Source organism: Corvus hawaiiensis, chromosome 14 (assembly GCF_020740725.1).
Source record: "Corvus hawaiiensis isolate bCorHaw1 chromosome 14, bCorHaw1.pri.cur, whole genome shotgun sequence".
NCBI lineage: Eukaryota > Metazoa > Chordata > Aves > Passeriformes > Corvidae > Corvus > Corvus hawaiiensis.
Window position 1 is genome coordinate 7040000 of NC_063226.1, and position 12684 is coordinate 7052683.

Sequence of the window (12684 nt, forward strand, 5' to 3'; positions counted from 1 at the left end):
AGCAGCGATCCTGCCCGGAGAGGCATGCTCCTCCCAGGGTCACTGCACCGTCCATGGTGAGGGGGAACCCCAACCAGCGATGGCACTTTGCCTGCAGAGCTGTTCCGTGCCTCCCCACAACAGCACCGGGCTGTCATGGGAACCCTGGGACGCAGCAGGCTGGGAAAAGCCCTGCTACCCCCAAAGTGCCAGCAGCTGCACTCCCAGACAAGGAAAATGAGGCACAGAATCTTTGCAGGAGGATGCGTGGCCAGGTTCCTGTCCTGTCCAAATAACCCTCTCTCAATGCTAAAGCCTTTCCTGGAAGGTCAGTTACACATCGCATTCAGGTTCATAGACAGAGTTTGCAGGACACAAAACAAACAGCAGGGATGTATTTCAGGTGAGAACTCTGCAGGGAGGGAGGGGACCCAACTGAAGAGAGCACAGAAAAAATTATGCCAAAAGGGGAGCCTTTTCTTCAAAGCAGGCATGAAATATAGTACTGTCAGGTAGCAATTCATTCCTGTTTTAAATAAATCTGCCTGCCTGTGCTGCATCACACCAGAAAAATCTCACAACGTTCACATTGTTTTCTTTTCTCCCTTTCTCCATCCCTTATACTTTCTTTATTCTTCTGAGTTATGCCACTTTCTTCCATTCTTGTTGCTGTTGGACACATGGTCCAGCAAGTAGCTAAGTTTGTTTTTCAACAAGAGGTGCTTGTGTTGGAGCTCTTTCTCTACAAACAGGCTTTTGTGGTGCCTTGGAGAACCACCACAGAGCTCTTGACTAATGGCAGGAGAGTCTGGTAGGTGTGCTGGACACAGCACCAGTATCCCTGGAAAGCAGACCACTATATTTGGGCCAAGGAATTTTTCTTTGTTAGTAAAACAAAAAACATTGTGTAAGAGCAAACACTCTCTCTTTACAGAAACATTCATATTTTTCTGTGTGTCTGTTCATTCAACAGGTAAGTCCCACAGATTCCTCCAACACTGCATCATCCACATTAACATCCCTAGCAGGGACAAGAACACTGGGCTGCCCTGAGGTTCAAGACTCAGACGGCCACAACTTGCCAAGAACAACTCCAGGAATACATGAAACACAGATGTGAAACACCAACATCATTTATCATTATGGACTGAAGTTTATATTTGATTTTCAAAGGAATCCAAATACCCGTTTCCAGCTCATTTTTTCAACAGCTCTCCCAGCAAGCATAAAACTTAGTCACCATTAGCGAGAGCTTTTCTCTAATGGCTGTAACCAACCATCAGACCTACAAGACCACTAGCAAAACCCCCCTGCCCCTAAGGTGTGATGTGTGTTACATGTTTGCAGCTGCAGAGCTCCAAGATTCATAAGAAGTTGCAGAGATGAGACCCTTCAAGGATGGGACATTCAGACAGAACATTCCCAGGTAGATAAATCAAGCCAAGATCTCCAGGAGAAACCAGGGTTGTAGAATGTGAGTATACAAAGACAAACCAGGTGTTGCACAGTTGTAGAAGAATGGCACCAGGGAAAAGTTACCCTGCAGGCAGCTCCTGTGGGATTTCTACTTTCAAAGGAAGGAGCCTTCCTGCCTCTGGCCATAAACAGAAAGAGGAGGAGAGAGGAATAGGAAGGGCACTGCTCCAGGAGCATCTGTACCAATGGAGTCCCTTTACTAGAGACCAGTCACTGCCCCTGCCCCATAGGAATACCTGGGACTAATCCTGCACCTCTGCAGTTGCATCTTGGAAGATCCCAACCAGATGATGCATCCTGGAGAAGCACAAGTGCTCTAATAAGTGCCTGACATCTTGCAGCATAACAAGCATCCCATATCTGCAGGGAATGTCATCAGGCTGCTATCAGGATCCTCTGCCCTTTATTTAAGGTATTAGATGCCTTCCACATACAACACAAACTAGGGATTTCATGGCCAAATCCTAAACCTCAGCTACCATCAAAGCAACTGCCAGGCAGCATGTCTGTCAGCTTAACAGAGTAGCAGATAAATAATAAATTCATCTATATAACGTGGCTCTCACTGATTACAGCAGAGCAGGTTGTTATTTGAGTAATTCATTGCTCTCACCGGATTGCAGATCAAGGCCTCATCCTGCAGTTGCTGCATCCTTTAGATCCCTGTTGGATTCACCATCCAGTCCATGTGCACAATGCCACATCCAGAAAAAAAAAGCAAAATAAAGGTCTGCGAAGGCACATGGCACAGAGCAAGTGCTTTACCCAATCTTCAGTATTGCTACTCCTGCCAGAAAGTGTGTGCAGGATCAGACCTTAAATCAGACCTTAAAATGACCAGTATACCTGACAGAGAAGAATTTAAGCACTCCAGAGCTTGCACTAATCACAGCAGCAGTTCTATTCTGTTTGGAAAAGAGCAGTGGATGATTTAGAGAGCAAGGACAGCACACAACCAGAGTCAAGGAACAGGCACTGGGGCACTGCCATATTACAGATACAAAAGAGCACTATAAAAATCTCTGCCAAAGCATTGGATTAAACAAGAATAAAGTGCAAGAATGACACAACTCATTGCAAAGGACTGAGTCAACTCTGAGTCAATCCCCTACTACCACCAGTGCTTGCTGAGGAAGATAATCAGTTACCCTGCAAATTGATTTTTGGCAAACACAGTAAGTAAATCTAAAAAAGAAGGACTCCAATGATCCAATATATCCTTAACTAGTTATCCAAACAAAATGAACTATAAGCAGAAGCACTTAAAACTGAGTTGGTTGAATTAGTCACTCAAATCTATCTGCTAAGAAACTTTATTTGGAAATGGTAGAGCTTGCAGAGGGTGTGGGGAGGCTAATGTACAGCCAAGTGCTCTCCAAGAAACCCCAAGGGCAGGACACCCCCAAAGTCAAGGGCTCACCCCAAAGCAGGAATCATCTGCACTGGTAGAGAAAGATGTGCTTTGATTCATCCTTTGGGTCTCCATTCTGATTCCATTACATCCCCCTCTAGCCACAGAGGGGGAAAGTCTTTCACACCACGAGGCCTGGTTTTGCCAGTGGAAGGAAGCCACTGCATCTTGGGGTGAACCCAAGCAGAATGCCATTCACATACCCCATGGGTTGGTTTGGCTGTCCTGGTTCCCACATGCCAAACTGCGGCTGGGTGTGACATGTCCCATCCATGGTGTCCCCTAGTCAGGGCTGACAGTGGTGACAATCACCCTGTGTGAGATGGGGCTGCCCCACTCACCTGCCCTCTGTGAGACACCATGGCCACACAGAGCCACAGCAGCAGAGATAATTTCCACACACAAACCCTTCAGAGCCCTCCTCTCCTAATGAACACCTCAGCCCTTCCCTCAGCTGCAGGTGAAAATAATTACCAATCCCCTCATTAAAGTAATTACCACTCATTATCCCCTCTCGCCCTTTTGTCCAAAACAGCTGGGAAGGGTTCCTTCCCCCTTCCAAGTTGCAGTCTGAGGGATGCAGCTATTTTGGGCTTAAGGTACCATCACAAACCCTCTTGACTCCCTATCCACACTGACTCCTCAGGGTCACTGCCCTGTTAATTCCCTAATTGACTGGCTCCATCCTCCTTTCACCACATGGCCACCTGCTTTCACCAGCCTCTGAGAGCAGGAAGCTTTCCCAGCAGAGGCAGCCACACAGGCTGGATGCTCCTGTGACATCTATGTCCCTAACCGCGTAGAAGTCAGTTGTGCCCTGTTTTGGATGGGTTCCCCACTGGAATATAAAGCACCCGTGGCCCACACAGGGCCTCCCAGCTGAAAGGAGAACTATCATGTTGGAAAGCTGATCCCTTGAGGCCTCAGTGACGGCTCTGTCCTCGATCTGTCCTCTGACTTTTCCAAAGTCTGTTTTCAGCCCAAGGGGCACAGGAGAAGACAGCTTGTCCTGCAGTGAATCATTTCAAGAGGAAAAAGAGAGAGAGAGAGAGGAAAGAGGAAAAGAAATAGGGAAAGAGATCCATCAGTCTCCACACCCTCAACCATCCCACCATTCTGCTACCCTGGGGGATACTGGTGGCCAGATGGAGCCCCAGCCCTGCAGGCAGCTGGAACTCACCTGACACCAGCTAATTACCTCACAGCCATCAGCACATGGTCTCCAGGCGGGCAAAGTAATGGAAAAGCTGAAACACTTCAGAGTCATTCCTCTCTGGGAGTAAGTAAGGGAGGGGTTATGGAAGGTTTGGAATGGTGTGGTTAAAACATCAGTGATGCAAAGCCTTTTCCATGGAGTTTAAATACATAACATGCAGCTGTCCAAGTTGATGCAAAGAAGAGCATCACAACCTGTCGGCCACATACCGTAGGCTGTGATCCTCAGTGGGAGCAGCCAGGCTGCCAAAAAACAGACATCTCTCAGCTCTCTGGGCTTCTGCTGCAATTCTTCCTATCAGTGTGGTTTGGAAATCATACATATGCAAGTGAGTGAGGGTGAAATTGCTGAGGGACATCAGTGGGTTGTGCTTCATCACAGGTTGAGCAAACCGGAAAAGGACCAAGTTGTCCTGGCCTCAAGTTGAACCACAGGAGGTTTAGATTGAATATTAAGAAATATTTCTCCACTCAAAGGGTGGTCAAACATTGGAACAGGCTGCCCAGGAAGGTAGTGGAACTGCTGTCCCTGGGAGAGTTCAAAAAACATGGTGGTGCTCAGAGACATGGTTTAGAGCTGGGATTGGCAGTGCTGGGTTAATGGTGGTACTTGATCTTAGAAGCTTTTTCCAGTCTTTATGGTTCAATGATTCTTTCACTTTAGTGGGCAAAACAGCAAGCCACAAAAAAAGGATTATGGTTGTAATTAGGTGACATCCACAAGACTACTCAGCTTCCCCCAATTTAGTGTCAAAGTATTTCTGTAGCATAGCCCTAAGATACCATCAGCAAACCTGGATCAATGCATCAAGGTGATTTCCAAAAGCTGGGCAATCACCTGCTGAGAACCTGCTAGTGAATAAGCCCATGAGTAATTACAGTGGCTGTGTTATTTGTGACATCACTGCTACTCAGATGTTCCTGAGTGACACCAGAATCTGCACATGGAGAAGGGATCTAGCTAAAGGTTGTTCCCACCTTTAAAAAGCAGCTGCAGGGATGGCTCAGCTATCAGATTAAGAGAAGCAGCCGTGTCAGCCCTCTTGGCGTCCTTTAGCAGAGTCCAAAATGCTTCTCCCAGTACAAGTTGCTCCTTCTGTGCATGGAAAATTACAAAGGTGACTCCCATTTATAAAAGATGATGCACCAGAGCCCTGCAGGAATGGACCCATCTGTTGACTGTAGCAAGGCTACCTTTGGAAAAGGCAAGAGAAACTAAGGTTTCCAGCAGTCTTTCCAGCAACAATTTAAGTTTTCAAGGAATGTTGGCAACAGTCACAGCTATTTATCTGCAGCCTGCAAGGGGCTATTCAACCACACCAGGTTTTCTGCCAAGGGTAGGGCTTGAGGTTTTCTGCTCTATGGTCATTTGAACTTCAGCATTTCCATCCACATTCATGTACTGGGTCCTGGTGTTTTTTCCTGCTGGATCACAAGCAGGGATGTGGGAGCAGCAGGCAGCTTGTGGCCACAGGCATCAACTCACCTGGGCCCAGATCCCCGGGACAGCGTAGCCCTGTGAGTGCAGACCTCTGCCCCTGCATCCCCACACACCGACCTCATGGTCTGTGCAAACCCTGTCTAACCCTGAGCAGAGCCCACAAACTGAAGCATGGGGAATGGCCTGTGCAAAAAATAGCTTTTCTCCTTCACAACTACTGCTATCACTAGAACTTTTGAGCCACCCTATGCTGAAGTCAAGTAAATTTCCATTGACTTCAACAACTGCTGGGGCACAGTTTGCTTAAGTGTTTCCAGACTTCGGCCCTTCCAGCAAACATCTTGGCCAGACATTAAACAATAACAGGAATCCATCAAATATTTGAGTATTTGCATAAGCCAAACAGATAAAATTTGAGAAAAGGTTTGGTTCTTGGTCCTTATCAGTTATCTATTCCTGGGTGGATACCTATTGAGAGAGGTTTAACAAAGGTTTCTAATAGCGACGAGGTAAAGTAGCAGTATAGTATCAGGTTTTCCTTCAAGCAGAGCAAAGGGATTTGTGATGATACGTATTATAGACACATGTATATCTTTATCTTACTATACGTAATTATCCTAAAGTTGGTCTTTTTCCTTGGTGCGAGGCTCACCAGGAGTTTCATGTTCCAGATTTGAAAAGATGGCTTCCAGGCATCAGACCAAAATTAAGCTTCTTTATTAATTTTAGCTTAGATTTTAGTCTAGGAAAAAATTCATTTAAGGTACCCACAGGCTAACATAAGTAAAAGACATGTTTTAATAGCAGAGGAGATTTTCAAAGCATGACAAATTTCATTTTGCTTGAGTCTGCAGCTAAAATCAAACCAATTAGAAAGCTGAGGACCATAAAGAAACACGTACAACTGGATTAGATCATTCCATGAACATGAGAAACAACAGGCACAGAATGGGCTGGGGCCCACAGTGTTCGCTACAGTTCAGGGGACCAAAATTAAATTCCTCATCATGGTACAAACTGCTTGCTTGACTTGGGCTGAGTCATAACATCAGCCCCTCAGGCAATGCCTGCCTGGCTCCAGGGCTGCTGGGAACACTGTGGGCACACTCCAGAAAGGAGCAGTGGTGCTCAGTGCCTGCAGTCCCTCGTTTGTGGCCACCTTCACCTGTCAGTATGACCACAATGGAGGGATTTGCTCAGTGTGCCTCAGGTTCCTGCATGCACACAAAGACATAATAGTATTTTTTGCTTCCATCCTAGGGAGGCAAAGATATGTGAAGGTTTAAAATGCAGGCTTTGAAACAACAGACAGGTAGTTAGAGGACAAGCTTTCAGACTCAAAAGCACCCCATGGAGAAGATTCCAGCTCCAGAGCAGAGCTGGAGACATGGAACCACTGCAATAGACTCACACAAACCTCTGCTGCCACAGTATCTTCCAGTCCATGGGATGGGATGCAGAGTCACACCCCAGTCCCCTCCAGCACCTGCCACCAGCACATCCTTGTCTCTCTGGATGCAAAGTCCTGAGCCTGGGAGTCTTAAATGCTCTGCTGGCTCCTACATAGTGATTTTGTGTGACTCACAATTAATGCCAGTGAAAGTCATATTTAGTGAGATAGTTAATGGCATCTGTATCTGTGCAGAGGCTTAAATTTGGTGTGCTCCAAGGTACCAACCCCAACAACCCATATGGTGCCCAGGGTTACACCAGCAGCAAAGTGGAGAAAGCAGCCACTTGTCCAAGGCTATGGATGAGATCTGTCCCAGGGGCTGGAACCGAACACCAGCCTGGCTCACCACACCCAAGTGCCTCTGCATAAATCAAAGGCTTTCACATAAAGGCATGGGGAATCATACTTACTGCTCAGACCTGCACTCATGGTGATGTGGAAAAGCCAGGTCACACCTTTCCGCCATTTCTGCTTTCTCCTTGCGTCCAACAGCTCTGGCTAGATGAGCATTTTGAATTCATGTATCAGATCAATTTTCCTTTTGTTAAAAAAAAGACTGTATTAAAATTGCAAGATTGTTGATGGAAAACTTAGTCACAAACAAGATTGGGGTTTTTATTCTCTATGCCAAAAAAATCAAGTGAATGGTATCCCATTAAATTGTATACTTCATGTTAGCTTCATACTTGGGCGAAAAGTAAATTTGTGTAAGATTTCCAGAGGCTTTGTTTCACAAACAAAAAAAGAAATAGTCATGGGAAAATTACAAACCATTTGGCACTAAGGAAATTATGAATGCAATTTCCTGAGCTCAGTGTGCTGAAGGAGCTGCAGTAAATAGCTGTCAAGCAGCTTTCTCAAACAAAAGATTTTAGACTTGATACCCAGCTGTGAAGGAGATTTGTCTGTGCTGGACTTTTGTTCTCCTTCCAGTCAGATGGGATTTTCAACTGGCTTAGTTTAGCTGGCACAAAGGGAGCATGGGTGTGTTGCCTTTGGTTTAAACCAAATTTTCTGGGAATCATGTCTTAAGTAAAAATGACAGAACTCACTTCTTTGCTGAGTTCTGCTGAAGAAAAGTGATTTAAAGATGATTTAAGTCAAACTGAGAGACCCAAGAGAAAGATCTCAGACATATGCACAGCTACAGAGAAGCTGTCTTCCTGCCACTTCCAAACTGAAATAAATCTCTTCAGTAAAAGCAGACTGGGATTTTTTTTCTCTCAACAGCTCAAGTGAGGGTAGGGAGCAGAAGAAGAAACTGAACCAACAGCAGGGAAAAATATTTGGCATTAGATATTCTGGATCTGAGGAAGAACATGAGAATTCTGCACAGACTGCTTAGATTTTGACGAAGCAGCCGCTCAGGAGAGCAGCTCCCTAGCATGAGGGGTGACAGAGGCATGTCCCAAGACAAAAAGGGCTCTGCACATTCCCTTCCCCACTTCCCTCAGGCAAACCTGAGCCAGTCAGTGAAAAATGCTGCCAGATCTACTTTGGGGGGCTGGTCAGTGCCTCGTGTCCCCCTTCCCAAAGCTGCTGGCTGGGACGCAGGTGCTGGTGGGTGCAGTGGGTGCTGCTATGATGTGGCAGTGCAGCCAGAACCAGCTCTGGCTGCAGGAAGGGTCAGTCAGAGCCCTGGGTGCTTCTGGACAGCGCTGCTGCCTTGGAGAAGTGCCACAGCATTGCCCCTGGCTCCCTGCAGAGAGGATCCTGCCCCTGCCAGTGTCCTTGGCAACTCAGAGCCACAAACATCAAGTGGTAGGAGCCAGGAGGGACAGGGGATTGGCCAAATATGAAACCTGGTAACTGGCTATAAATATTTACATGCTGTGCCTCAGCTTTACTCGTTCCGCTGCATTAGAGGCATGGCCGGCCAGAGAGTCCAGGTATTAACTGTCCTGCTTGTCATGCTCCAGGACTTTCAGCTGGACCATAATCTCCACTCAGTGTCCTGAGTCAGATCCACTCCTGGGGAGGCCAGTGGATGCTCCTTTTTCCATCCTGAGGAGCCAGTGCATCCTTCTCTGATGGTGGTGTATCCACAGCAGAAGTTTTGCCCCTGCTCCCAGGACAGCCCAGCCAGCTCGTGCTGCTGCAAACAGAACTGCTCCAGTGTCATCTGGGCAGGACTGCCTGGCCCCCAGCTGGGCTCTTCTCCCTAGAGCAAAGGAATTCAGTCTTGCCAGCATTGCCGAGGCCAAATGCTAGTTATGGAATCTCAAACTAAATATCTGTAAAGCCAGGATGATCCGTTTTTTCCAGGGAGGTTTTTCACTCAACCCCTTCACCCTTGTCACGAGCACAATCGGTCTATTATCAGCTCTGTCATCGGAGCACACGTTGCAGCTGAAGCAACAAGTCTCTGATGGAGCTGAGTTTAGGAATGTCACAGTGCCACTGGCTTGGCTTCTTTCTAGCAGGACAATAGCCCTGAGCCCTCTAAGGCATCTGACCAGAGCTGAGGTATTTTATCAACAGCAAATATCTCAGCAACAAAGCCCCAGCCCGTGCAGAGCAGAAACCAATCACAAGGGAAATTTGTTTGCCTTTTATAAGAATTTGGACATTTTTGTGTGAGCAGCAGACACTGGTCTGGGTGGAAAATATAATCCAGACATACCTGGTATAGCTGCAGAACTGTGTCACTTGACCTGCCTTGTCAGAGGAATCCTTGATTTTGCACTTTGAGAAATGTACACCAATGCAAATAGTGACCTCAGACCACTCAGACATCATTTAGATAAACAGCCTTAGGATGTTCAGGGCTATTTCAAAGCTAAAAAATAACAGCAGAGTACATGGAGAAGGGAAGAAATTTGTATTAAACCTGGCCCATCTGTCACAGAGATACACAGACATTTCCACTTCTCTCTTTTTGCAGATCTCCAAAGCTTCAGAACCTGGGAGAATTCACATAACATATCCAAAGCACCAGTGATTAATATTAACTACCTGAGAAAAGGGAAGAGTAAGTAATGCTGCATCTCTTCTTCTCCTTCCTCTTGTACCTCTGTGAATTCTAAGAGTGAACTGTATTACAGAAGAGCAGATTGAGCCATCCATCATCAAGGGGTGCAGAGAAGATACTTCAAGGCACTGCAGGGAATGAGGATGCTGTGAGGATGTGGAGACCTGCTGTCCTTAGCTGTCTTTAAGGTTGTACCCTTGGAGCTACTACCCAGAAAAGGTGTATTTTGGTTCAGACCAGCACTAGGTGGAGGAAGGGCAAGAGAAAATCTTTGCTGCTGTCTCAGCCCAGGCACATTTACATTGCCAAGTGTTTCCACACTCAACCAGTTGGTGTTTTCCTATTCTCAAAGCATCCTTTCCCCTGCAGTGCCTGACCTGCCCAGCACAGCACCTGTGTGGGTAGGTTGGCATAACTACCCTAGCTGCTGCAGGTAGAAGGGCTGACACACTGTACAGAGCTGACAGCTTTAATTTATGCACATTTGTAATCTTTTTCCACATTCCTGGGAGTTTATGCACACAGGAAAGGGAGCAATGTTCACACATATCCTTAAAAGTAGTCACAACCACACTATTGTGGAACATGCAAGGTTAGGAGATTGCAACCATATATGGGCTCCTTGGGGCTGGAGCATCCTTGGCACCCCTGGGAGGAGGAGAGCTGGTGGAATTTCCTATGAAAGGACAATTAATAAAGACCAAATCCTTTTGTATATACACATGTCTAAATATTGGACAACAGATTCAAGGCTTTGCTACCCCAGAGTCCTGAACCTTACAGGACTCCTGCACTCATTAAGAGTGCAGCCTCTGACCCACGTTCTAAGTGCAGGGACTATGAGGGCTGGAGAAAGGAAAAGCACCAAGAGGGGCTGTGTAAGGACTGCAGGTCCCAAAGGAACGTGCTCCAGAGTCGCTGCTCCCCAAACACTGTTCTGAGAGCAGACCTCCAGCAGCCCTGAGCGGTGACCGGCTGGAATCCTGCTTTCCCTGGCTTTGATCTCTCCAGTCACAGCCTCACCCTGACACCTCACCTCTGCAGCAGCCAACACACTGAGACTTTGCTGTACTTCTTATCTGAGGTTCAGGAGCTTTCAGGGACATCAGAGCCACTGTGCTGCTGTGCCAGTTCCCACTTAGCCATGGCAGGGAGTAGGGTACCAGGAGCCAGACTGTCCCCAGCACTGCCCCTGCCAGCAAGGTGCAAAGCAGCCTCTGATGTTAATGTGGCTGAAGGTACCAGGTGTTTTGCAAATGCCTTTGGGATAAATGACACACACATGGCTCCCAGCTGAGGAGGGAGGTGGAAAGCAGGGGGTATACACAGTGTTTGTGCCTGGCAGTGTTGCTATGCCTGCACTGGACACAGAGTACACAAACATTCCCAGTTCCTGGGTTCCTTCAACAGCTTGGCAGATTTTGTTAGGGTTGTCAGCAAGGACACCATTTCTCTGTTTCCATATTACTTGCCTTGTCTTCCAATTATTCTCCTATCACAGACACGTGGCCAAATGTTTTTTGCAATGTACTATTGTGAGATTATATTCGGGCCCTCTGGCATCTGAGAGGCACTTCCACCCCCACCTCCTCTCTTCACCTCACCAAGAAGTTTCCTCCGCAAAACTCCCCACATCTGGTGAGAAGCACTGTTTTGGAGTTGTGACAAGAGAAAGTCCTCTTGCAACAGTGCAAACAGACATGATGACCACAAACTGGCTGCAGATGTCAGCAAAGCCTAGTCCTAGGAGTGGCCCAGTGCCCAGGTGATGTGAGACAAGCACCTGTGAGGCATGGGAGCACATGGGGGAAGGTGCCCTTGCAGGCTCAGTGCTGGGGTACGGTTGGACCATCTCTGAGATGCATCAGCAGTTCAGCAAGGACTGCAGCTCATCTCTGACCAAAACTCATCCTGCGATGAGCTTGTGGCCACTGACCTTAAACTTCTCATTCTGAAAGCTTAATAGGGAAAAAATTGGCCAACAAGCAGCTGGGCTTAAAGGGGAAAACAAGGTGCAGGGGAGATGTCTGTGAGCACCTCCAGACTCCCAGGTGTTTGGAAGGTGGTGGCTCCTGTGAAGGGGTTCAGGGTGTCAGAGCAGTGGGTCTTGCAACAGGGTCTCCTTTCCTTTGTGCTATAAGGACTCAGCTGGATGGTGCATGAGGTATGGTGAACATGGCAGGGGATGGGGAGGGTCTCTGGAGCTGGGGTGGGCCAGTGGGCTCTGCATGGCCCGCACCTGAAGGGACACCGTGGTGGTGGACAATTACTGTCCTTTCCAATATTGCCATCTAGAGGACCCAGCGAGGACCAGAGCTCCTTGCAGGCCATGATGAGATAAGGAAGAAGAATCAAAGCCTTGCTTTTTAAAAAATTTTTCCTCATATAAATGCTACCCCAGCATGATGTGGAGATGCAGAGCCAAGTGTGCGGAACTGTCTGTGGCTTTGGGCATGGCAATACAGGATTGCTCTAAAAGCAGCCCTGTGATTTTTTTGAGGCTGTAGATACCCAGTGTTGGCCCCTTTCCCAGCGCTTTACTGATCTCCACATGAAGGTGGACAGATGGTACTGACAGAAAACTGCCCCTCATCAGCCCAAACTGAGCAGAGCTAATAAAACAGGGACTAACCAGCAAATGACAGCTCTGTGCACCTGCCTGCAGGGAAAGCCCCCCCTTCCCCAGACCATGCAGGGAACTGCCTTGTCCCTGCTTGCTGCGCCTCTGAACAGCACCT